The following is a 24839-nucleotide window of genomic DNA, read 5'->3' on the forward strand; positions in this document are numbered from 1 at the left end:
CAGGGACGTTCCTAAGGTCCTCCCGATCCGTGCAAGCCTAACCTTGACCATGTGGCATTAACCCTTAACAGTTAAAAGAAGGTGTTTACATCAAACAGTTTGCATTGACCTCTCTCCACATAGGAAAACATTGCCTGCACCTCTAAATTCAACCTGAAGCCTATGTGGGTTATGAATGCCCAATGAACCTGTCTTCTATGACAGTCCATCAGACCACTATGAGGTCTACCTGTGTCGATTCTAAGCTTCCTGGAGCAACCGGGAGTGGTTAAATTGACCCAAAAGGTGTTTTGATGTACTTAACCTTCAAAGGTGAAAATGACTACATTCAACCCTGTGTAGATCAGTCAATTCTTAACTTAAGGACTTAAAACTCAGGATTCTGTAAGAGGCTACCTCAGTCAAGACATGTGTTTACCTATAGCTTCCTGTGCCAACCGGAAGTGCCTTTAATTGGGTCACACTGTCTGTTTTGAAGGGTTATAAAAGTCACATCTTTCCAAAACTTCATATGTGTGACTAGGTACCCCTCCTGAACTGTAAATCAGTCATTTCTCCCAACAGATGTTAAAGAAAAGCTCTCACACACACACACAGCAAGGATGGAGTGAAAAAGTGCGGTGCTCAAAGACACAGACAGCAACCAATGGCATAAAAATAATCTCTAGGCCGTGCCGAGTTCAACGAGATATCCCGCTTGACCGTAGCTCGCTCGGTCTAAGCGCAGCGACCATTAGAAAAGTAGGCCCAAAATGAAGCCTGCCCCACAACATCATTGGCTTTTGGGTGACAGAGAGAGAACCGTTAGGGTGAGAAGCACAATTCGACCACAGGTACATTCCTAAGGTCCTCCCGATCCGTGGAAACCTTGACCGTGTGGAATGAACCCTTACCAGTTAAAAGAAGGTGTTTTCATCAAACAGTTTGCATTGACTTCTCTCCCCATAGGAAAACATTGCCTGCACCTCTAAATTCAACCTGAAGCCTATGTGGGTTATGAATGCCCAATGAACCTGTCTTCTATGACAGTCCATCAGGCCACTACGAGGTCTACCTGTGTTGATTCTAAGCTTCCTGGACCAACCGGAAGTGGTTAAAATCACCCTAAAAGTGTTTATCCATACCCTGCCTGCAGTTTGATACACATAGTGCATTCAACCCTGTGTAAATCAGTCAGTTCTTAACGTAAGGACTTAAAACTCAGGATTCTGTAAAAGCATACCCCAATGAGGGTATGTTTTGACTTACAGCTTCCTGTGCCAACACCGAATGACCGATCGAGCCGAAATTTGGGATTCGGGGTCGCCTCAGCTAGGCCTACACATAACATAAGAAATGGACCCGCAGCTAGAACGTAACTACGTGTTTTATGTTTTTTTTATGGTTTGAACCGAAGGCGTTGTGAATTTTGGGCCAGCTCTGAAGTATGTGATAGTTGTCTACTAAACGAGTTGGAAAAAGTGGGTTTGGTGTCAGTTTGTATCAGTTTGGTGTCAGAATGATATCTAATTGACTGATGGACGGTGACTTGCTGGTGACTCTTGTCCAGTTGCAATATGTTTAAACAGTGAGGTACCATCACCAAAGTGACATTCTGAAATCAACCCTAACCATCCATCCCGAGTTCATCAGGCCAGTCAATTTCACATTCCTGCAGGATTTTTATAGCATGACAAATTCGTGATGGTACCTGCCCATTGAACCATATTGCAAATGCACAGTGACTTTGCAAAAGTAAGAAAACATAAACAAATGGACATGATGAAATCAACACAACGAGTGATGGAAAGGTACAACTATCACTGCTCGGCCATCCTGTGTTCATCAGGCCAGTCAATTTTGCATTTTTGAGCATGTCAAATTTCATATGGTAAATGCCCATTGAACCATATTGCAAATGCACGTGCACTTGCAATATGATTCTATAGTGAAAAAACATCACCAAATAGACATGATGAAATCAACAGAACGAGTGATGGAAAGGTACAACTATCACTGCTCGGCCATCCTGTGTTCATCAGGCCAGTCAATTTAGCATTTTTGAGCATGTCAAATTTCATATGGTAAATGCCCATTGAACCATATTGCAAATGCACGTGCACTTGCAATATGATTCAACAGTGAAAAAACATCACGAAATGGACATGATGAAGTCAACACAACGAGCATTGGAAGGGAGCAACTATCACTTCCAGGCCATCCTGTGTTCATCAGGCCAGTCAATTTTGAATTTCTGCAGGATTTTTGAGCATGTCAAATTTCATATGGTAAATGCCCATTGAACCATATTGCAAATGCATGTGCACTTGCAATATGATTCTATAGTGAAAAAAACATCACCAAATGGACATGATGAAATCAACACAACGAGTGATGGAAAGGAACAACTATCACTGCCCGGCAATCCCGAATTCATCAGGCCAGTCAATTTAGCATTTCTGCAGGATTTTTCAGCATGTCAAATTTCTTACGGCATTTGGCCCCCAAAAAAAGTGACTTTTGACTTTGACTTTTGACTTCCTATGAAATCATATTGTAAATGGACAAATCATATTCCTTATGCACAAGTAAAAAAATAAAAAAAATAATTATAATAAAATACAACTAAAGTATGTTGATACAGTTCTTATACGTGTGTAATTGACACAAAATTTGAAAGTATTTCGAAAAACGGTCCAGAAAGCACTTTAAGGGTGTGTGAAGTTTTTTACAAAATTTTGACATTTTTGACTTTTGACTTCCTATGAAATCATATTGAAAATGGACAAAACATATTACTTATGCGCATGTAAAAAAAATATATATATGATAATAAAATTGGACAAAAGTATATTCATACAGTTCTTACACATGTGTAATTGACAAAAAAATTGAAAGAATTTTGAAAAACGGTCCAGAAAGCACTTTTGTGATAAGTTTTTGACCAAAAAATCATTTTTTCAAAATGTTGCTTTTGGAGGTTGACTTGGGTTACATTTCCAATATGAAAAACCATGGTGGAGCAGATTCGCCAACTGTTGAATTTTTAAAGTGTTACAACTGGCAATTGTCATATGGCATTTGCAATACACTTTGCATGAATCAACGGCGAATTGGGTGGTATTGGACAATGTGTATATGGTTTGTCCGATGCCAATGACTTCCCATTCATTTTTGTCCAATACAGGGGGGTATTCCCTTACGAATATTAAGGAAGTCTCAAAGTTGTGCTCGCCTGAGGTAGAATATCTCATGATAAGCTATAGACCAGACTATTTACCAAGAGACTTTTCATCTATATTTTTTTGTAGCTGTCTGTTTACCACCACAATCCGATGCTGGCACTCAACGAGCTGTATAAGGCCATAAGCAAACAAGAAAATGCTCCTCCAGAGGCGGCGCTCCTAGTCGCCGGAGACTTTAATGCAGGAAAACTTAAATCCATTTTACCATATTTTTACCAGCATGTTACATGTGCAACCAGAGGGAAAAAAACTCATGACCACCTTTACTCCACACTCAGAGACGTCTACAAAGCTTTCCCTCGCCCTCCATTTGGCAGACTGACCATAACTCTATCCTTCTGATTCCTGCTTCCAAGCAAAAACTAAAGCAGGAAGTACCAGTATCTCGCTCAATACAGAAGTGGTCAAACGACGTAGATGCTAACCTACAGGACTGTTTTGCTAGCACAGACTGGAATATGTTTTAGAATTCTTCTGATGGCATTGTAGAGTACACCACATCAGTCATTGGCTTCATCAATACGTTCATCGATGATGTCGTCCCCATAGTGGCAATATGTACATACCCCAACCAGAAGCGATGGATTACAGGCACCATCCCCACAGAGCTAAAGGGTATACGTGCCGCTTTCAAACAGCAGGACCCGGACGCTTATAAGAAATCCCACTATGCCCTCTGAAGAACCATCAAACAGGCAAAGCATCAATACAGGACAAAGATTGAATCCTAATACACCGGATTGCAAACTATTACGGACTACAAAGGGAAGCACAGCCGTGAGCTGCCTAGTGACCCGAGCCTACCAGATGAGCTAAATGACTATGTGCGCTTCGAGGCAAGCGGTACTGTAGCATGCATGAGAGCACCAGCTGTTCCGGGTGACTGTGTGATCACTCTCTCAGTAGCCGATGTGAGTAAGACCTTTAAACAGGTCAACATTCATGGCTCACATCAACACCATTATCCCAGAAACTTTAGACCCACCCGAATTTGCATACCGCCCAAACAAATCCACAGATGACGGAATCTCTATTGCACTCCACACTTTTTTAATTTAAATTTTATTTTATTTCACATTTATTTAACCAGGTAGGCTAGTTGAGAACAAGTTCTCATTTGCAACTGCGACCTGGCCAAGATAAAGCGTAGCAATTTGACACATACAACAACACAGAGTTACACATGGAATAAACAAAACATACAGTCAATAATACAGTAGAAAAAAAGAAAACAAAAAGTCTATATACAGTGAGTGCAAATGAGGTAAGTTAAGGAAATAAATAGGCCATGGTGGCGAATTACAATATAGCAATTAAACACTGGAATGGTAGATCGGCTGAAGATGAATGTGCAGGGAGAGATACTGGGGTGCAAAGGAGAAAAATAAATAAATACCAGTATGGGGATGAGGTAGGTAGATAGATGGGCTGTTTACAGATAGGCTAAGTACAGGTGCAGTGATCTGTAAAATGCTCTGACAGCTGGTGCTTAAAGCTAGTGAGGGAGATGTGAGTCTCCAGCTACAGATATTTTTGCAATTCGTTCCAGTCACGGGCAGCAGAGAACTAGAAGGAAAGACGACCAAAGGAGGAATTGGCTTTGGGGGTGACCAGTGAGATATACCTGCTGGAGCGCGTGCTACGAGTGGGTGCTGCTTTGGTGACCAGTGAGCTGAGATAAGGCGGGGATTTACCTAGCAGAGACTTGTAGATAACCTGTAGCCAGTGGGTTTGGCGACAAGTATGAAGCAAGGGCCAACCAACGAGAGCGTACAGGTCGCAATGGTGGGTAGTGTATGGGGCTTTGGTGACAAAACGGATGGCACTGTGATAGACTGCATCCAGTTTGTTGAGTAGAGTGTTGGAGGCTATTTTATAGATTACATCACCGAAGACGAGGATCGGTAGGATGGTCAGTTTTACGAGGGTATGTTTGGCAGCATGAGTGAAGGACGCTTTGTTGTGATTCAATTTTGGATTGGAGATGATTAATGTGAGTCTGGAATGAGAGTTTACAGTCTAACCAGACACCCAGGTATTTGTAGTTGACCATGCATTCTAAGTCAGAGCCGTCTAGAGTAGTGATGCTGGACGGGCAAGCAGGTGCGGGCAGCGATCGATTGAAAAGCATGCATTTAGTTTTACTTGTGTTTAAGAGCAGTTGGAGGCCACTGAAGGAGAATTGTATGGCATTGAAGCTCGTCTGGAGGTTAGTGTCCAAGGAGTGTCCAAGGAGGGGCCAGAAGTATACAGAATGGTGTTGTCTGCATAGAGGTGAATCAGAGAATCACCAGCAGCAAGAGCAACATCATTGATGTACACAGAGAAGAGAGTCGGCCCGAGAATTGAACCCTGTGGCACACCCATAGAGACTGTCAGAGGTCCAGACAACAGGCCCTCCGATTTGACACACTGAACTCTATCAGAGAAGTAGTTGGTAAACCAGGCGAGGCAATCATTTGAGAAACCAAGGCTGTCGAGTCTACCAATAAGAATGTTGTGATTGACAGAGTCGAAAGCCTTGGCCAGGTCGATGAATAGGGCTGCACAGTAATGTCTCTTATCGATGGCGGTTGTGATGTCGTTTAGAACCTTGAGCGTGGCTGAGGTGCACCCATGACCACCTCTGAAACCAGATTGCATGGCAGAGAAGGTATGGTGGGATTCGAAATGGTCAGTAATCTGTTTCTTGGCTTTCGAAGACCTTAGAAAGACAGGATAGATGTAGGTCTGTAGCAGTTTGGGTCTAGAGTGTCACCCCCTTTGAAGAGGGGGATGACCGCGGCAGCTTTCCAATCTTTGGGAATCTGAGACGATACGAAAGACAGGTTGAACAGGCTAGTAATAGGGGTTGCAACACTTTCGGCAGATCGTTTTAGAAAGAGAGGGTCCAGATTGTCTAACCCGGCTGATTTGTAGGGGTCCAGATTTTGCAGCTCTTTAAGAACATCGGCTATCTGGATTTGGGTAAAGGAGAAATGGTGGGAGCTTTGGCGGGTTGCTGTGGAGTGTGCCATGGCAGTTGACCGGGGTAGGGGCAGCGATGTGGAAAGCATGGCCTGTCATAGAGAAATGCTTGTTGAAATTCTCAATTATAGCGGATTTATCGGTGGTGACAATGTTTCCTAGCCTCAGAGCAGTGGGCAGCTGGGAGGAGGTGCTCTTATTCTCCATGGACTTTTTGGAGTTAGTACTACAGGATGAAAATTTCTGTTTGAAAAAGCTTGCCTTAGCTTTTCTAACTGCCTGTGTATATTTGTTCCTAACTTCCCTGAAAAGGGGGCATATCACGGGGGCTATTCGATGCTAATGCAGAATGCCACAGGATGTTTTTGTGCTGGTCAAGGGCAGACACGTCTGGCGTGAACCAAGGACTATATCTATTCCTAGTTCATTTTTTTTGAGAGGGGCAAGCTTATTTAAGATGGTGAGGAAGGCACTTTTAAAGAATAGCCAGGCATCATCTACTGACGGGATGAGGTCAATGTCATTCCAGGATTCCCCGGCCAGGTCGATTAGAAAGGCCTGCTCGCAGAAGTGTTTCAGGGAGCGTTTGACAGTGATGAGGGGTGGTCGTTTGGTTGCAGACCCATTACGGATGCAGGCAATGAGGCAGTGATCGCTGAGATCTTGATTGAAAACAGCAGAGGTGTATTTGGAGGGCGAATTAGTTAGGATGACATCTATGAGGGTGCCCGTGTTTACTGATTTGGGGTTGTACCTGGTAGGTTCATTGAAAATTTGTGTGAGATTGAGGGCATCAAGCTTAGTTTGTAGGATGGCCGGGGTGTTAAGCATGTCCCAGTTTAGGTCACCAAGTAGCACGAGATCAGAAGATAGATGGGGGACAATCAGTTCACATAATGTATCGAGGGCACAGCCGGGGGCAGAGGGAGGTCTATAGCAAGTGGCAACAGTAAGAAACTTGAATCTGGAAAGGTGGATTAGAAGGTAGAAGTAGAAGCTCAAATTGTTTGGGTACAGACTTAGCCTGCATAGTTCTGTATTACTTTCTATCTTTGCAGTAAATTGCAACACCGCCCCCTTTGGTAGTTCTATCTTGATGGAAAACATTATAGATAGCAATGGAGATTTCAGGGTTTTTGGTGGTTTTCCTAAGCCAGGATTCAGACACGGCTAAGACATCTGGGTTGGCAGAGTGTGCTAAAGCAGTGAGTAAAACAAACTTGGGGAGTAGGCTTCTAATGTTAACATGCATGAAACCAAGGCTTTTACGTTTACAGAAGTCAACAAATGAGAGCACCTGGGGGGTGGGAGTGGAGCTAGGCACTGCAGGACCTGGATTAACCTCCACATCACCGGAGGAACAGAGGAGAAATAGGATAAGGGTATGGCTAAAGACTATACGAACTGGCCGTCTAGCACGTTCAGAACAGAGAGTAAAAGGAGCAGGTTTCTGGGCACGATAGCATAGATACAAGGCATAGTGTACAGACAAAGGTAAGGTATGATGTGAGTACATTGGAGGTAAACCTAGGCATTGAGTAATGAAGAGAGAGATATAGTCTCTAGAGATGTTTAAACCAGGTGATGTCATTGCATATGCCGAAGGTGGAACAACATGGTTGGTTAAGGCATATTGAGCAGGGCTAGAGGCTCTACAGTGAAATAAGACAGTAGTGGACAAGGCATATTGATGTTAGAGAGAGGCATGCGTAGCCAAGTGAACATATGGGTCCAGTGAGTGGTTGGGCTGGCTGGGGACACAGCGATTCAGACAGTTAGCAGGCTAACAAGCTAACAGTTAGTAGGCCAGAGCTAAACAAGCTAGTAGACCATGGAAAGCTAGCAGTTAGCAAGCCGGGTTAGCAAGCAAGCAGATAGCATGGGCTAGCAGTTAGTAGACCAAGGCAAGCTAGCAGTTAGCAGACCGTGCAGGCAAGCGACCGGGTTAGCAAGAAAGCAGTTAGCAAGGGCTAGCAGTTAGCAGACCGGGCAAGCTAGCAGTTAGCAGACCATGGCCCGGCAGTTTAGCAGTTAGCAGACCGGGTTAGCAAGCAAGCAGATAGCAGGAGCTAGAAAGTTAGCCTTTGGGGGGGACGTCGCGATGGGGGTAAGTCTGTTTTTGCCTCGTCGTGCGGTGACGTCGATAGACCAATCGTGGAATTAGGAGCGTTCCAAGTAGCTCTAGGTAGCTAGATGGCCGATATTGTAGCCCAGGAGCATGCTTCGGTGGTAGCACAAGAGCCCTGTCTGGGCTAGCTTCAAGCTAAATTGGTGCATGTTCTGGGATGGAAACGCTAGCCAGGAGTAGTCATCCGGGATTGCGGTTAGCTAGTTGTGAAGATCCAGATGAAATGTTCAGTTTGCGGTAGGAATCCGGGGATAAGAATAACAGGTCCATTATGCTCTGGTTAGAGTCACGTTGTTCGAACTGGCGAGAGCTTTCCGAGCTGAAGGTTAGCTGATGACCGCTGGCAATGGTTTGCTGACTAATATCTGGTAGTTAGCTAGCTAGCTTCAGTTGAGGGATTCCAGATCCGAAGTAAATATAAATACTTTAGGAAAGAAAAGCTGATCCACGCCACATTGGGTGAGGCGGGTTGCAGGAGAGTATTTAGATGAGGTTTAGCAAAATATTTTAAAGGATATGCGACGAAAAATCTGTGAAATGATATATACAAGGGACACGACAGGACAAAGACGTCTTGACTGCTACGCCATCTTGGAATTACCCACCTGGACAACAGGAACTCCTATGTGAGAATGCTATTCATTAACTACAGCTCAGCGGTCAACACCATATTGTCCTTAAAGCTCATCACTAAGCTAAGGAGCCTGGGACTAAACATCTCCCTCTGCAACAGGTTTCTGGACTTCCTGACCCCCCTAGGTGGTAAGGGTATGTAATAACACATCTGCCACACTGAGGAGACTGAAAAGATTTGGCATGGGTCCTCCGATCCTCAAAAAGTTATACAGCTGCACCATTGAGAGCATCCTGACTTGTTGCATCACCGACTGGTTTTCTCAACTGGGGCCAAGCTTCCTGCCTTCCTGGACCTCTTTACCAGGCGGTGTTAGGAAGGCCCTAAAAATTAACAAAGACTCCAGCCACCCTAGTCTTAGACTGTTCTCTCTGCTACTGCATGGAAAGAGATACCGGAGGGCCAGGTCTAGGTTCTTAACAGATTCTACCCCCAATCCATAAGACTCCTGAACAGCTAATCAAATGGCTACCTGGGATTTTAACCCCCCCCAAGGTTTACACGTGTTGTATTCGGCCCATGTGGCAAATAACATTTGATTTGATTTGATTTGCCCACATCTACATTCTAAACCACAAAGGGCATCGACAACAGGAGAGGACCTGAGAGGAGCAGTTTCTGCTGTATGCTAGCCAGGAGATTTTATTGTTATATTCTCAATCGAAACATCTGGAAATAGCCATTTAAATTCCTTATGCATTAATGTTCCTCTCTGACGAAGTATACACAGAGTGTACAAAACATTAAGAGCGCCTGCTCTTTCCATGACATTGACAAAACATTTAATTGCCTTTGAACTGGGTATGGTAGTAGATGCCAGGCACATTGGTTTGAATGTTTCAAGAGCTGCAACGCTGCTGGATTTTTTTGTGTTCAACAGTTTCCTTTGTGTATCAAGAATGGTTCACCACCCAAAGGACATCTAGCCAATTTGACACAACTGTGGGAAGCATTGGAGTCAGCATGGGCCAGCATCGCTGTGAAACGCTTTCAACACATTGTGAAGTTCATGCCCCGACGGATTAAGGCTATTCTGAGGGCAAACGGTGGTGCAACTCAATATAAGGAAGGTATTCCTAATGTTTGTGCACTCGGTGTATATCTTTACATCATAAGTAATGTCATGCATGTTCACTTGTTTGAATGATGCAAGATGAGTAACGATTGATACATTTATGAAGGTTTTAGATTCATCCAAGGAGTTAATTCATGTTGACAATAATGAGTCACAGATGTGCAGCATGGACAAATGATACAAGTGAACACAAAGGGAATACTCAGTGTCTTGGCTCAATGTGTTCCAGGTTACTACAGCAGGACAGGCCAGCTATTATGTTTCCTACCAGAGGGATCCATTCCTCAAAATCAAACTGCCGAAATATTCTCTGCCTAAAGTAAGCAACATTTATTTTACAGTGATAAACACATGCCTCCGGATATACAGTACATGCAGTTGATCAAATATTCAGATTGAGTACTTTTTAGTGTTTAGCAAATTTGTTATACTTTTTAACTCTGCATTGATGGGAAAGAGCTCGTAAGTAAGCATTTCACAGTAAAGTCTACACCGTGCATGTGACATTACTACACAATGTAACATTACTACACAATGATGTGTAGTCTCATAGTGTGTATTCTCACTCTTCTATTGCAGCTGTTAAAAGACACTATATGTTGTGTAGAGAACATTGGCAGCTATAGTGTTAAATATTCAATATGCACACCAGACCTGATCATGTGACACCCAACACGTACTCGGCAGCATGTTACAACCCCAACCCATAGGATCCATCATTGCGGCGGTGCAGGAGTGGAACCAGAATGACATATACAACTTGTACCTCTCCGACACCCTGGCTATTGAGAACGTCAAGACCACCCAGATGCTGGACCTGTATGAGGTAAGTGTTCACAGTGTGTGTGTGTGTGTGTGTGTGTGTGTGTGTGTGTGGACATGGGATGACACCTACCACCGACACCACCGGACTGGTAATAGCCTTCTTATTCCTTATGTCATCACATAGGTAGCCAAGTGGTTAGAGCATTGGAATAGTAACCGAAAGGCTGCAAGACCGAGTCCCCAAGCCAACAAGGCAAAACTCTGTCGTTCTGTCCCTGAACAAGGCAGTTGACCCATTGTTCCTAGACCGCCATTGAAAATAAGAATGTGTTCTTAAATGACTTACCTACTTAAATAATGATGCTGTATGTATCGCCTCAAAGTTTCACTTTAATACTATTGTTTTTGAAGAGGAAGACTATTCCCCTGAGTTCCTCTGAAAAATACTACAGATATAAATCTGTCCAAAGTACTTTGTAGGAGTCCGAAGTGTTGTTGTCACATACCCTGGAGTGCTGGGCTTCAGAAACACAGTTGCCTCAAAGGCTCTGAGAGAGGCATCATTCACTAAGTACTTTGAGCTCAACAGGGACAGAGAGACTGAGTGAAATATCACATAATTCATTGCCCCTTGTCAGTATTCTCTCACTATCTTTCTCAGTCTTTCTTTTTTCAAAGAAATTATATTTATTTGGGGTGGCAGGGTAGCCTATTGGTTAGAGTGTTGGACTAGTAACCAGAAGGTTGCAAGTTCACCCCCCCCCCGAGCTGACAAGGTACAAATATGTCGTGCTGCCCCTGAACAGGCAGTTAACCCACTGCTCCTAGGCCATCATTGAAAATACGAATTTGTTCTTAACTGACTTGCCTAGTTAAATAAAGAGAAATAAAAATATATATTTCCAACATTAGCCAAATGGGAGTAATTTGAGTGTCAGTTGGATTCAATCTGGATAATCTTTCCTTCAATCAAAATGTTTTTCTATAACTCCCAGTTGAGTTAATCTTAGCCAATTAGTGCTAGGTGATTGATTCAATCCACCTCCCAGAGGTATGAACTTCAAAACTGATAATTACCGAACTTTCCTAACACAGTTAATACTCAGAGTGGTAGGCCTACAAATGGGTGAACACAAGCCAGAACAGCTTCAATGCACCTTGGGATATATTCTACTAGTGTGTGGAACTATATTGGAGGGAAGGGACACCATTATTCCACAATTCCATTATTTGGGGTTTTGTTGAGGGTGGTGGTAAGCACCCTCTCAGGCACCGCTCCAGAATGTCCCATTGCGTTGAGATCTGGTGACTGAGACAGCCATGGCATATGGTTTACATATTTTTCACACTCATCAAACCATTCAGTGACGACTCGTGCCCTGTGGATGGGAGCATTGCCATCAGGTTTGAACTGCTTCACCATAGGTTGACGTTTATCCCTCAGAATGGTTGTGTATTTATTGGTATTTACCTTGCACTCTAAGGGGTTGAGTGGACCTAAATCATGCCAGGAAAGAGACCCCCACTACCCTCATTTACTCAAAAGTTTCCTTTATTTTGGCAGTTACCTGTAGGTCCATATGTAATATTACTATTAAATGACATCCACACATACAGTTCCAGTCAAAAGTTTGGAAACACCTACTCATTCAAGGGTTTTTCTTTATTTTTCTTTGACAGCTTTGCACAATCTTGGCATTCTCTCAACCAGCTTAATGAGGTAGTAACCTGGAATGCATTTCAAGTAACATGTATGCATTGTGTATTTTCTTTCCTTCTTAATTAATGCATTGGAGCTAAACAGTTAGTGGTGGAATACAGAAAATAGCCCTATTTAGTAAAATACCAAGTCCATATTATGGCAAGAACAGCTCAAATAAGCTAAGAGAAACAACTGTCCATCATTACTTTAATGGTCTGTCAATGCAAAAAAATTGACGAACTTTGAAAAAACCATCAAGAGCTATGATGATACTGGCACAAAATGAGGACCACCACAGGAAAGGAAGACCCAGAGTTACCTCTGCTGCACAGGATCATTAGAGTTAACTCCACTTTGGATTGCAGCCCAAATAAATGCTTTACGGAGTTCAAGTAACAGACACAACTCAACATCAACTGTTCGGAGGAGACTGCGTAAATCAGGCCTTCATGGTCCAATTGCTGCAAAGAAACCACTACTAACGGACACCAATCAGAAGAGGAGACTTGCTTGGGCCAAGACATACAATCAATGGACATGAGACATGTGGAAATCTGTCCTTTGGTCTGATGAGACTAAATTTGATGTTTTTTGTTCCAACCTTTGTGTCTTTGTGAGATGCAGCGTAGGTGCATGTGGAGATGATCTCCACATGTGTGGTTCACACTGTGAAGCATGGAGGAGGAGGTGTGATGGTATGGGGGTGCATTGTTGGTGAAACTGTCTGATTTGTTTGTAAAAAAAATCAAGTGTTCTATATATACAGTATATGTAAATATATATATATATATTTATTTATTGTCAGGGGGTGTTGCAGCACCCCTATGTCTGTCAGGGGACATTTTGGGTGCTGTTCAGTGCTTGAAAAAGTAAACAAAAGGCATGCTGGTCGCTAGCAAGAGGCTAGACAACCAGGTAAAGTCCTACATCACCTATAACAAGGGCCGTGATTGGAAGTTACTACAGGCCCCGGCGACAGACCTGGCTGGCAACGACATCCACTGTATACTGGTGAGTAATACTGAAGCTAACAGGGAAGGTTCATCGTTGTGGTGATCATTTTTATTCATTTCTATTTTATTTTACCTTTATTTAACCAGGTAGGCAAGTTGAGAACAAGTTCTCATTTACAATTGCGACCTGGCCAAGATAAAGCAAAGCAGTTCGACAGATACAACGACACAGAGTTACACATGGAGTAAAACAAACATACAGTAAATAATACAGTATAAACAAGTCTATATACAATGTGAGCAATGAGGTGAGAAGGGAGGTAAAGGCAAAAAAGGCCATGGTGGCAAAGTAAATACAATATAGCAAGTAAAACACTGGAATGGTAGTTTTGCAATGGAAGAAAGTGCAAAGTAGAAATAAAAATAATGGGGTGCAAAGGAGCAAAATAAATAAATAAATAAAATACAGTTGGGAAAGAGGTAGTTGTTTGGGCTAAATTATAGGTGGGCTATGTACAGGTGCAGTAATCTGTGAGCTGCTCTGGCAGTTGGTGCTTAAAGCTAGTGAGGGAGAAAAGTGTTTCCAGTTTCAGAGATTTTTGTAGTTCGTTCCAGTCATTGGCAGTAGAGAACTGGAAGGAGAGGTGGCCGAAGAAAGAATTGGTTTTGGGGGTGACTAGAGAGATATACCTGCTGGAGCGTGTGCTACAGGTGGGAGATGCTATGGTGACCAGCGAGCTGAGATAAGGGGGTACTTTACCTAGCAGGGTCTTGTAGATGACATGGAGCCAGTGGGTTTGGCGACGAGTATGAAGCGAGGGCCAGCCAACGAGAGCGTACAGGTCGCAATGGTGGGTAGTATATGGGGCTTTGGTGACAAAACGGATTGCACTGTGATAGACTGCATCCAATTTGTTGAGTAGGGTATTGGAGGCTATTTTGTAAATGGCATTGAAGCTTGCCTGGAGGGTTGTTAACACAGTGTCCAAAGAAGGGCCGGAAGTATACAGAATGGTGTCGTCTGCGTAGAGGTGGATCAGAGACTCACCAGCAGCAAGAGCGACCTCATTGATGTATACAGAGAAGAGAGTCGGTCCAAGAATTGAACCCTGTGGCACCCCCATAGAGACTGCCAGAGGTCCGGACAGCAGACCCTCCGACTTGACACACTGAACTCTATCAGAGAAGTAGTTGGTGAACCAGGCGAGGAAATCATTTGAGAAACCAAGGCTGTTGAGTCTGCCGATGAGGATGTGGTGATTGACAGAGTCGAAAGCCTTGGCCAGATCAATGAATACGGCTGCACAGTAATGTTTCTTATCCATGGCGGTTAATATATCGTTTAGGACCTTGAGCGTGGCTGAGGTGCACCCATGACCAGCTCTGAAACCAGATTGCATAGCAGAGAAGGCATGGTGGGATTCTAAATGGTCGGTAATCTGTTTGTTGACTTGGCTTTCGAAGACCTTAGAAAGGCATGGTAGGATAGATATAGGTCTGTAGCAGTTTGTGTCAAGAGTATCCCCCCCTTTGAAGAGGGGGATGACCGCAGCTGCTTTCCAATCTTTGGGAATCTCAGACGACACGAAAGAGAGGTTGAATAGGCTAGTAATAGGGGTGGCAACAATTTTGGCAGATCATTTTAGAAAGAAAGGGTCCAGATTGTCTAGCCCGGCTGATTTGTAGGGGTCCAGATTTTGCAGCTCTTTCAGAACATCAGCTGAATGGATTTGGGAGAAGGAGAAATGGGGAAGGCTTGGGCGTGTTGCTATTGGGGGTGCAGTGCTGTTGACCGGGGTAGGAGTAGCCAGGTGGAAAGCATGGCCAGCCGTAGAAACATGTTTTTTGAAATTCTCAATTATAGTGGATTTATCAGTGGTGACAGTGTTTCCTATCTTCAGTGCAGTGGGCAGCTGGGAGGAGGTGTTTTTATTCTCCATGGACTTTACAGTGTCCCAGAACTTTTTTGAGTTAGTGTTGCAGGAAGCAAATTTCTGCTTGAAAAAGCTAGCCTTGGCTTTTCTAACTGCCTGTGTATAATGGTTTCTAGCTTCCCTGAACAGCTGCATATCGCGGGGGCTGTTCAATGCTAATGCAGAACGCCATAGGATATTTTTGTGTTGGTTAAGGGCAGTCAGGTCTGGGGAGAACCAAGGGCTATATCTGTTCCTGGTTCTACATTTCTTGAATGGGGCATGTTTATTTAAGATGGTTAGGAAGGCATTTAAAAAGAATATCCAGGCATCCTCTACTGACGGGATGAGATCACTCTCCTTCCAGGATACCCCGGCCAGGTCGATTAGAAAGGCCTGCTCGCTGAAGTGTTTCAGGGAGCGTTTTACAGTGATGAGTGGAGGTCGTTTAACCGCTGACCCATTACGGATGCAGGCAATGAGGCAGTGATCGCTGAGATCTTGGTTGAAGAGAGCAGAGGTGTATTTAGAGGGGAAGTTGGTTAGGATGATATCTATGAGGGTGCCCGTGTTTAAGGCTTTGGGGAGGTACCTGGTAGGTTCATTGATAATTTGTGTGAGATTGAGGGCATCAAGTTTAGATTGTAGGATGGCTGGGGTGTTAAGCATGTTCCAGTTTAGGTCGCCTAGCAGCACGAGCTCTGAAGATAGATGGGGGGCAATCACTTCACATATGGTGTCCAGAGCACAGCTGGGGGCAGAGGGTGGTCTATAGCAGGCGGCAACGGTGAGAGACTTGTTTTTAGAGAGGTGGATTTTTAAAAACAGAAGTTCAAATTGTTTGGGTACAGAACTGGATAGTAGGACAGAACTCTGCAGGCTATCTTTGCAGTAGATTGCAACACCGCCCCCTTTGGCAGTTCTATCTTGTCTGAAAATGTTGTAGTTTGGAATTAAAATTTCTGAATTTTTGGTGGTCTTCCTAAGCCAGGATTCAGACACAGCTAGAACATCTGGGTTGGCAGAGTGTGCTAAAGCAGTGAATAGAACAAACTTAGGGAGGAGGCTTCAAATGTTAACATGCATGAAACCAAGGCTATTACGGTTTCAGAAGTCGTCAAAAGAGAGCGCCTGGGGAATAGGAGTGGAGCTAGGCACTGCAGGGCCTGGATTCACCTCTACATCGCCAGAGGAACATAGGAGTAGAATAAGGGTGCGTCTAAAAGCAATAAGAATTGGTCGTCTAGAACGTCTGGAACAGAGAGTAAAAGGAGGTTTCTGGGGGCGATAAAATAGCATCAAGGTATAATGTACAGACAAAGTTATGGTAGGATGTGAATACAGTGGAGGTAAACCTTGGTATTGAGTGACGAAGAGAGAGATATTGTCTCTAGAAACCTCATTGAAACCAGCAGATGTCATTGCATGTGTGGGTGGTGGAACTAATAGGTTGGATAAGGTATAGTGAGCAGGACTAGAGGCTCTACAGTGAAATAAGCCAATAAACACTAACCAGAACAGCAATGGACAAGACATATTGACATTAAGGAGAGGCATGCTTAGTCGAGTGATCAAAAGGGTCCAGTGAGTGGAGAGGTTGGTTGGGAGTCACGGCGATTTAAACAGCAAGCCAGGCCATCGGTAGCAAGCTAACATAGGATGGAGGTCTGTTGTTAGCCACCTCTTGCTTTCCGTCAGTAGATTAGTGGGGTTCCGTGTGGTAGAGGGGATTAATCCAAATCACACAACAACAACAAAAATAAAAACAATAGATATAGTTATAGAGGCCCAATAAGAAAACATAATAATAATAAAAAATAAATAAATTGTCCGATTGTCCACTCAGATAGCAGCCGGTAAGACAGCTAACGGTTAGCAGGCCGCAGATGGGCGTTCAGGTAACGTCGCGACGGAGGAGCCAGCCGGATCTCCTTTGAGTAGATAACGTCGGCAGTCCAGTTGCGAAGGCCCGGTGGGGCTCCGCGTAGGCAGTAAAACGGGTCCGGATAGGTGACTGCAGCCCAGGAGTGATTGATGGAACTCAGGAGTGATTGACGGAGCTGGCTAGCTCCGGAATAATTGATGTTTGCTCCGGAATCGACGAAAGCCGATAGTCACACAGATAGCAGCTGAATGTCCAGAGAGCAGTTGAAATCCAGGGACATGGAGAGAAAAAATTGGTCCGGTATGTTCCGTTCCGAGCCTCACTGCGCCGTACAAAACTGGCGATAGATTTTCGAGGTAAAGGATAGCTGATGACCACAAACCGAGGTTTGCTGAATACTAACGATTTGCCAGTAAAGAAGCTAACTAGCTTCTGAACTAGCTTCTGAACTAGCTTCTGATTAGCTTCTGGATTAGCTTCTGGGCTAGCTTCTGGCTAGCTCCTGGCTAGCTTCTTGGAGCTTCTTGGAGTTTCTGGCTAGTTTCTGGCTAGCTTCTTGGAGGATTACAGATTTGAGGTAAATAATACTTTTTTATAAATATAAATTGGTGAGGCGGGTTGCAGGAGAGTGTTTTGAAGATGAGTTGATGGAAAATAAAAATAAAATGTACGTGAAAAAAGTTGTAAATATATATATATACAGGACATGACAAGACGAGGACAAAAGACGTCTGAACTGCTATGCCATCTTGATCATACATGATCTAAGACTGCCTGAACTCTTTGATGTGCTTTCCTAGACCCAGATTAAGCCTTGTCCAGGAGATTAAAAAAACATACTCAATAGATACTCTCCAATGACAGTTTATTTTAATCCAGGAATATGTGTTCAGTTCCCTTCAAGTTCTATACATAAATGATAACAGTCGCGTTACATCACACACTCAAGTAAATTTGCTTACTCATCTTGACTGAAAGGGAATTACTTTACATAATCACATTTAAATGATGATATGAAGACAAATTGTGTACACACTCCTTGCTATTTACAGTTATTATTCATTTAGGTGCTATCTTCCCTTTTATCCCATGTGACGTGACTGTAAAGGATGACTATAACTTTGAGAAATTAGCAGTAAGAATTCATAGTGCTTAAAAGGCAAGGGAGGCAATTGTGGGGGCTGCACGCTGTACGCTGAGTGGGCTACAGGTTGTATATGATTGTTCATTCATGTGACATTCTAATTACAGATTATTTTTGATGACCTTACAGCAAAGATTAAAGCAGACATTATTGATTATTATTATTATTATTGATTATAATTATTGACAAGCTGAGACTTGACAATTTCATTTAAAAAATCCTCCCTCCGTCTCTGTATTAATTACTGATAACGACAATTACAACAAACTATGGAGTCGCAGCATGGTTTTTCGGAGGGAAATGGCTTAGTTGTGTTTAGTTTTATTAATGTATTGTTAGCCAAATATAGCTTGTTGTATAGGTAACTGCTTATGTTATCATTGTTGTTAACATTTGGTGTAAATGTAGCTCACTGGAAGAATTCAGAATCAAAAGGATTCTATTACTCTGTATCTTCAGGCTTTCCTTATCTAAAGGACCTTCTCTTGAAATAAAAATCATATGCTTTGAGAAACTTTGATGATCAACCCAATTGTGTTGTATGTAACATTGGTGATTTGATTGACCAGTGTATAATCGCTTCATCAAATATAATGGACTGTCTGTCATTTCTCACCCCTCAGGCCTTCTGTTCCCTCCATCTCCAACTGCAGATGTCTGAAAACCCCTAACTGTCAGGCAGCATATCAAACAAGGCTTCAGCACCGGGAATCATAGTGACCACAGGTGGCCACAGGTACGAGAATACAAATGAACATTTGATGTATTAGATTATATTCCCTTAATGTCCATTTATGTGGAAATTCACATGACTGAATAGAAAGAGATGTCTATTCAATGTAGGTAACTGTCTATCTTTTCCAGGTCAGGGCTGAAATTACATTTGACTGTGACCATTATGATGATTATCCAATCCCTAAAATGTCTGATAGGGATCTGCAGGTCCTGCTATAAACAACTCATCTTTGATTGTGTGTGAAAATATTGTATCTTAGCAAAGACAACAAAAAATGACCTACATCCATGAATATGCTTTCTTGATCTCTGTCCTCAAACAATATTTGCCCTGTCCCCTCCTCCTATCCTCAAATCTCTTACTGGATCTGTGAGATCCCTAAGCCACTGTGAGCCTGTATAAATGTACTGAATACCAGAGACACACTATAACACTTCTGATGTTGTCCTTACTCACAGACGTTAGGTTTTGATGACTCAAAGTCACCCGGTTTATTTAAGTGGGCCAGGGCAGACTGAGAATACATGACACAATTTATTATCAAATAAAATCAAATGTTATTTGTCACATACACATGGTTAGCAGATGTTAATGCGAGTGTAGCGAAATGCTTGTGCTTCTAGTTCCGACAATGCAGTAATAACCAACAAGTAATCTAACTAACAATTCCAAAACTACTGTCTTATACACAGTGTAAGGGGACAAAGAACATGTACATAAAGATATATGAATGAGTGATGGTACAGAGCAGCATAGGCAAGATACAGTAGATGGTATCGAGTACAGTATATACATATGAGATGAGTATGTTAACAAAGTGGCATAGTTAAAGTGGCTAGTGATACATGTATTACGTAAGGATGCAGTAGATGATATAGAGTACAGTATATACGTATGCATATGAGATTAATAATGTGGGGCATGTAACATTATATTAGATAGCATTGTTTAAAGTGGCTAGTGAGATATTTGACATAATTTCCCATCAATTCCCATTATTAAAGTGGCTGGAGTTGAGTCAGTGTCAGTGTGTTGGCAGCAGCAGCAGCAGTGGTGGCTGTTTAACAGTCTGATGGCCTTGAGATAGAAGCTGTTTTTCAGTCTCTCGGTCCCAGCTTTGATGCACCTGTACTGACCTCGCCTTCTGGATGATAGCTGGGTGAACAGGCAGTGGCTCGGGTGGTTGTTGTCCTTGATGATCTTTATGGCCTTCCTGTAACATCGGGTGGTGTAGGTGTCCTGGAGGGCAGGTAGTTTGCCCCCGGTGATGCGTTGTGCAGACCTCACTACCCTCTGGAGAGCCTTGCGGTTGTGGGTGGAGCAGTTGCCATAGCAGGCGGTGATACAGCCCGCCAGGATGCTCTCAATTGTGCATCTGTAGAAGTTTGCGAGTGCTTTTGGTGACAAGCCAAATTTCTTCAGCCTCCTGAGGTTGAAGAGGCGCTGCTGCGCCTTCTTCACGATGCTGTCTGTGTGAGTGGACCAATTCAGTTTGTCTGTGATGTGTATGCCGAAGAACTTAAAACTTACTACCCTCTCCACTACTGTTCCATCGATGTGGATAGGGGGGTGTTCCCTCTGCTGTTTCCTGAAGTCCACAATCATCTCCTTAGTTTTGTTGACGTTGAGTGTGAGGTTATTTTCCTGACACCACACTCCGAGGGCCCTCACCTCCTCCCTGTAGGCCGTCTCGTCGTTGTTAGTAATCAAGCCTACCACTATTGTGTCGTCCGCAAACTTGATGATTGAGTTGGAGGCGTGCGTGGCCACGCAGTCGTGGGTGAACAGGGAGTACAGGAGAGGGCTCAGAACGCACCCTTGTGGGGCCCCAATGTTGAGGATCAGCGGGGTGGAAATGTTGTTGCCTACCCTCACCACCTGGGGGCGGCCCGTCAGGAAGTCCAGTACCCAGTTGCACAGGGCGGGGTCGAGACCCAGGGTCTCGAGCTTGATGACGAGCTTGGAGGGTACTATGGTGTTGAATGCCGAGCTGTAGTCGATGAACAGCATTCTCACTATGTTTGTGTGTGAGTTCGGATATCTCTACATAACCCTCTGCCTCGGCCCAGTGAAGCACTCGCCCTTGCTCCCTCACACACATACGCACACACACATGCACGCACACGTACAAGTCAGCTGGTGCTTAGATCAGTTGGTGAACCTGACAAACATGACACAGTTCAAAACTCATGTTTGTTGTATTTTTACCACAGGGAATATTGAGTCTGAGCTGCCGTACTATAATGTTGGAATGTTCATCTCATCTGATGCTGGTAACGACTGGAGACATATGAGTTTAGACACAGAATATTGTAGACTGGAGAATAAGTATTTTGGACATGTACTGCTGTCTCTGCCTTTTGATCATGAGGTGTTTTGAAAGTCTAATTATTCAGCTGTAAACTGCTGTAGTTTCTTACATCCAGAGATAGATGTGTACAGTAGGTATATAGTACAAACTGTATGTAAATATTATATTGAATTGTCTGTGTGTACTCTTTCAGATATTCGAGAAGGAGCACAACATCTGGTTTATGGATAATGAGGGGCCCTTGTCACTGTAAAACATTTACAGTATGTTTAAACCTAAATCATTGTTTGTGTCTCTGTAAATGGGTTGCTGTAATATGTTTGCCCTTCTATTGATGTCAATATTTTTTTTTTAATTTCACTTTATCTGTTGATTAAAGACCGTATTCAAGGTTGGAAAAACTTGCAAAGCACAAATATATGAAATCAATTTGATGTCACCTGAGTCAGCTCTCCATATTCGACCTGAGGTGCGTGCTAGCCGTCTGGTCAAGACTGTGCCAGCCCCACGCACCAGGCCTTCTGTGCGCCTCCCTAGCCCTGCACGTCTTGTGCCAGCTCGGCGCTCCAGACTCCAGTGCGCCTCCACAGCCCTGTGAGTCCTGCGTCGGCTCTACGCACAGTTTCCCCAGTTCGCCAGGAGAACCCAGTGCTGCCTGTTCCAGCTCCCTGCACGTGCCAGGCCAAAGTTGGCATGCAGCCAAGAGGAGCGGTGCAAGTGCTAAGCACCAGAGTTCCAGTGTTCCCCCACAGCCCGGTTCGACCTGTGCCTGCGCTCTGGAGGTGCCGGGCTAGATTAGGTATTCAGCCTGGAAGAGAGGTGCCAAGGCTACGCACCAGATCTCCAGAGCTCCCCCATAGCCCGGTTCATCCCGTGCCTCCTACATGGACCAGGCCTCCAGTAGGTCTCCCCAGCCTGGTTCATCCCGTGCCTCCTCCACGGACCAGGCCTCCAGTAGGTCTCCCCAGCCTGGTGAGTCCGGTGCCTGCTCCACAGGGTGCCCAGTCCGGAGCCTGCAGTGAGGGTGCCCAGTCCGGTGCCTGCTCCAGGGGCCAGTCCGGGGCCCTCAGAGAGGGTCCCCAGTCCGGGGTTGGCTGCGAGGGTCCACACACCAGAGGCACTATCAAAGTGGGGTGAGCCAGAGGTGGAGCGGGGTCTACGTCCCGCACTAGATCCGCCACCGCAGATAGATGTCCACCCAGACCCTCCCCTATAGGTTCAGGTTTTGCGGCCAGAGTCCGCACCTTTGAGGGGAGATACTGTCACGCCCTGACCTTAGAGAACCTTTTTATGGCTCTATTTGGTTTGGTCAGGGTGTGATTTGGGTGGGCATTCTATGTTCTTTATTTCTATGATTTATATGTCTATGTTTGGCCGGGTATGGTTCTCAATCATGGACAGCTGTCTATCGTAGTCTCTGATTGGAAATCATACTTAGGCAGCCTTTTCCCACCGGTGATTGTGGGTAGTTGAGTTTTGTTAGTGGCACTATAGCCCTGTAAGCTTCACGGTTGTTTCTTCGTTTGTTGTTTTGTTGGCGACATTGTAAATAAAATAATGTACGCTCAACACGCTGCACTTTGGTCCACTTCTATCGACTGCCGTGACACATTTTGGTGTTCGCTAAAAGGCATGTGGGAGACTCCCCAAACATATGGAAGGAGGTACTCTGGTCAGATGAGACTAAAATTGAGCTTTTTGGCCATCAAGGAAAACGTTATGTCTGGCACAAACCCAACAACTCTCATCACCCTGACCCCACCATGGTGGTGGCAGCATCATGCTGCGGGGATGTTTTTCATCGGTAGGGACTGGGAAACTGGTCAGAATTTAATGAATTATGGATGCACTAAATACAGGGAAATTCTTAACGGAAACCTGTTTCAGTCTTCCAGATATTTGAGACTAGGACGACGGTTCACCTTCCAGCAGGACAAGGACCCTAAGCATACTGCTAAATTAACACTCAAGTAGTTTAAGGGGAAACATTTAAATGTCTTGGAATGGCCTAGTCAAACCCCAGACCTCAATACAATTGAGAATATGTGGTATGACTTAAATATTGCTGTACACCAGCGGAACCCATCCAACTTGAAGGAGCTGGAGCAGTTTTTCTTTGAAGAATGGGAAAAAGTCCCAGAGGCTAGATGTGCCAAGCGTATAGAGACGTACCCCAAGAGTCTTGCAGCTGTAATTGCTGAAAAAGGTGGCTCTACAAAGTATTGACTTTGTGGGGATGAATAGTTATGCACACTCAAATTTTATTTATTGTTTGTTTCAAAATATGAAAAATATTTTGCATCTTCAAAGTAGTAGGCATGTTGTGTAAATCAAATGATTCAAACCACCCAAAAATCTATTTAATTCCAGGTTGTAAGGCAACAAAATCGGAAAAATGCCAAGGGGGCTGAATACTTTCGCAAGCCACTGACTGCATAATCATTAGTTTTCATGCCTTCTTAGGCTACATGTTTTGCTCCTGACTCGTTTAGAGTTATTATGTTGTTTAACCTCTCTGGGCCAAAAGCCAGAGAAAATACAGAGCACCAAATTCAAATAAATTACTATAAAAATCTAACTTTCATGAAATCACACATGTAAGATACCAAATTAAAGCTACATGTGTTGTGAATCCAGCCAACATGTCAGGTTTAAAAAAGGCTTTTCGGTGAAAGCAAACCATGCTATTATCTGAGGATAGCACCTCCATAAACAAAAGAGAGAAAACATATTTCAACCCTGCAGGCACGACACAAAATGCGGAAATAAAAATATAAATCATGCCTTACCTTTGATGAGCTTCTTCTGTTGGCACTCCAATATGTCCCATAAACATCACAAATGGTCCTTTTGTTCGATTAATTCCGTCGATATATATCCAAATTGTCCATTTATTTGGTGCATTTGATCCAGAAAAACACCCGTTCCAACTTGCGCAACGTGACTATAAAATATCTCAAAAGTTACCTCTAAACTTTGCCAAAACATTTCAAACTACTTTTGTAATACAACTTTAGGTATTTATTTAAGTAAATAATCGATAAAATTGAAGACGGGATGATCTGTGTTCAATACAGGAAGAAAACAAACTGACGCTACCTTTCTGGTCACGCGCCTCGTTTTGAACAGGGCTACTTCTTCATTACACAAAGGAAAAACCTCAACCAATTTCTAAACACTGGTGACATCCAGTGGAAGCGGTAGGAACTGCAAGAAGGTCCCTTAGAAATCTGGATTCCCAATGAAAGTCCATTGAAAAGACAGTGACCTCAAAATAAAAATCTGAATGGTTTTTCCTCAAGGTTTCGCCTGCTACATACGTTCTGTTATACTCACAGACATGATTCAAACAGTTTTAGAAACGTCAGATTGTTTTCTATCCAAATATCCTAATAACATGCA

The 24839-nt window shown here is 43.6% G+C and overlaps 1 pseudogene; it reads left to right on the plus strand.

Annotated features, from left to right (window-relative positions):
• Positions 1 to 10716: 10716 nt before the first annotated feature.
• LOC118389411 (VPS10 domain-containing receptor SorCS3-like) overlaps positions 10717 to 24839 on the plus strand; it is a 38675-nt pseudogene continuing 24552 nt past the window's right edge.

The sequence above is a fragment of the Oncorhynchus keta genome, chromosome 10 (genome assembly GCF_023373465.1).
Source record: "Oncorhynchus keta strain PuntledgeMale-10-30-2019 chromosome 10, Oket_V2, whole genome shotgun sequence".
Lineage (NCBI taxonomy): Eukaryota > Metazoa > Chordata > Actinopteri > Salmoniformes > Salmonidae > Oncorhynchus > Oncorhynchus keta.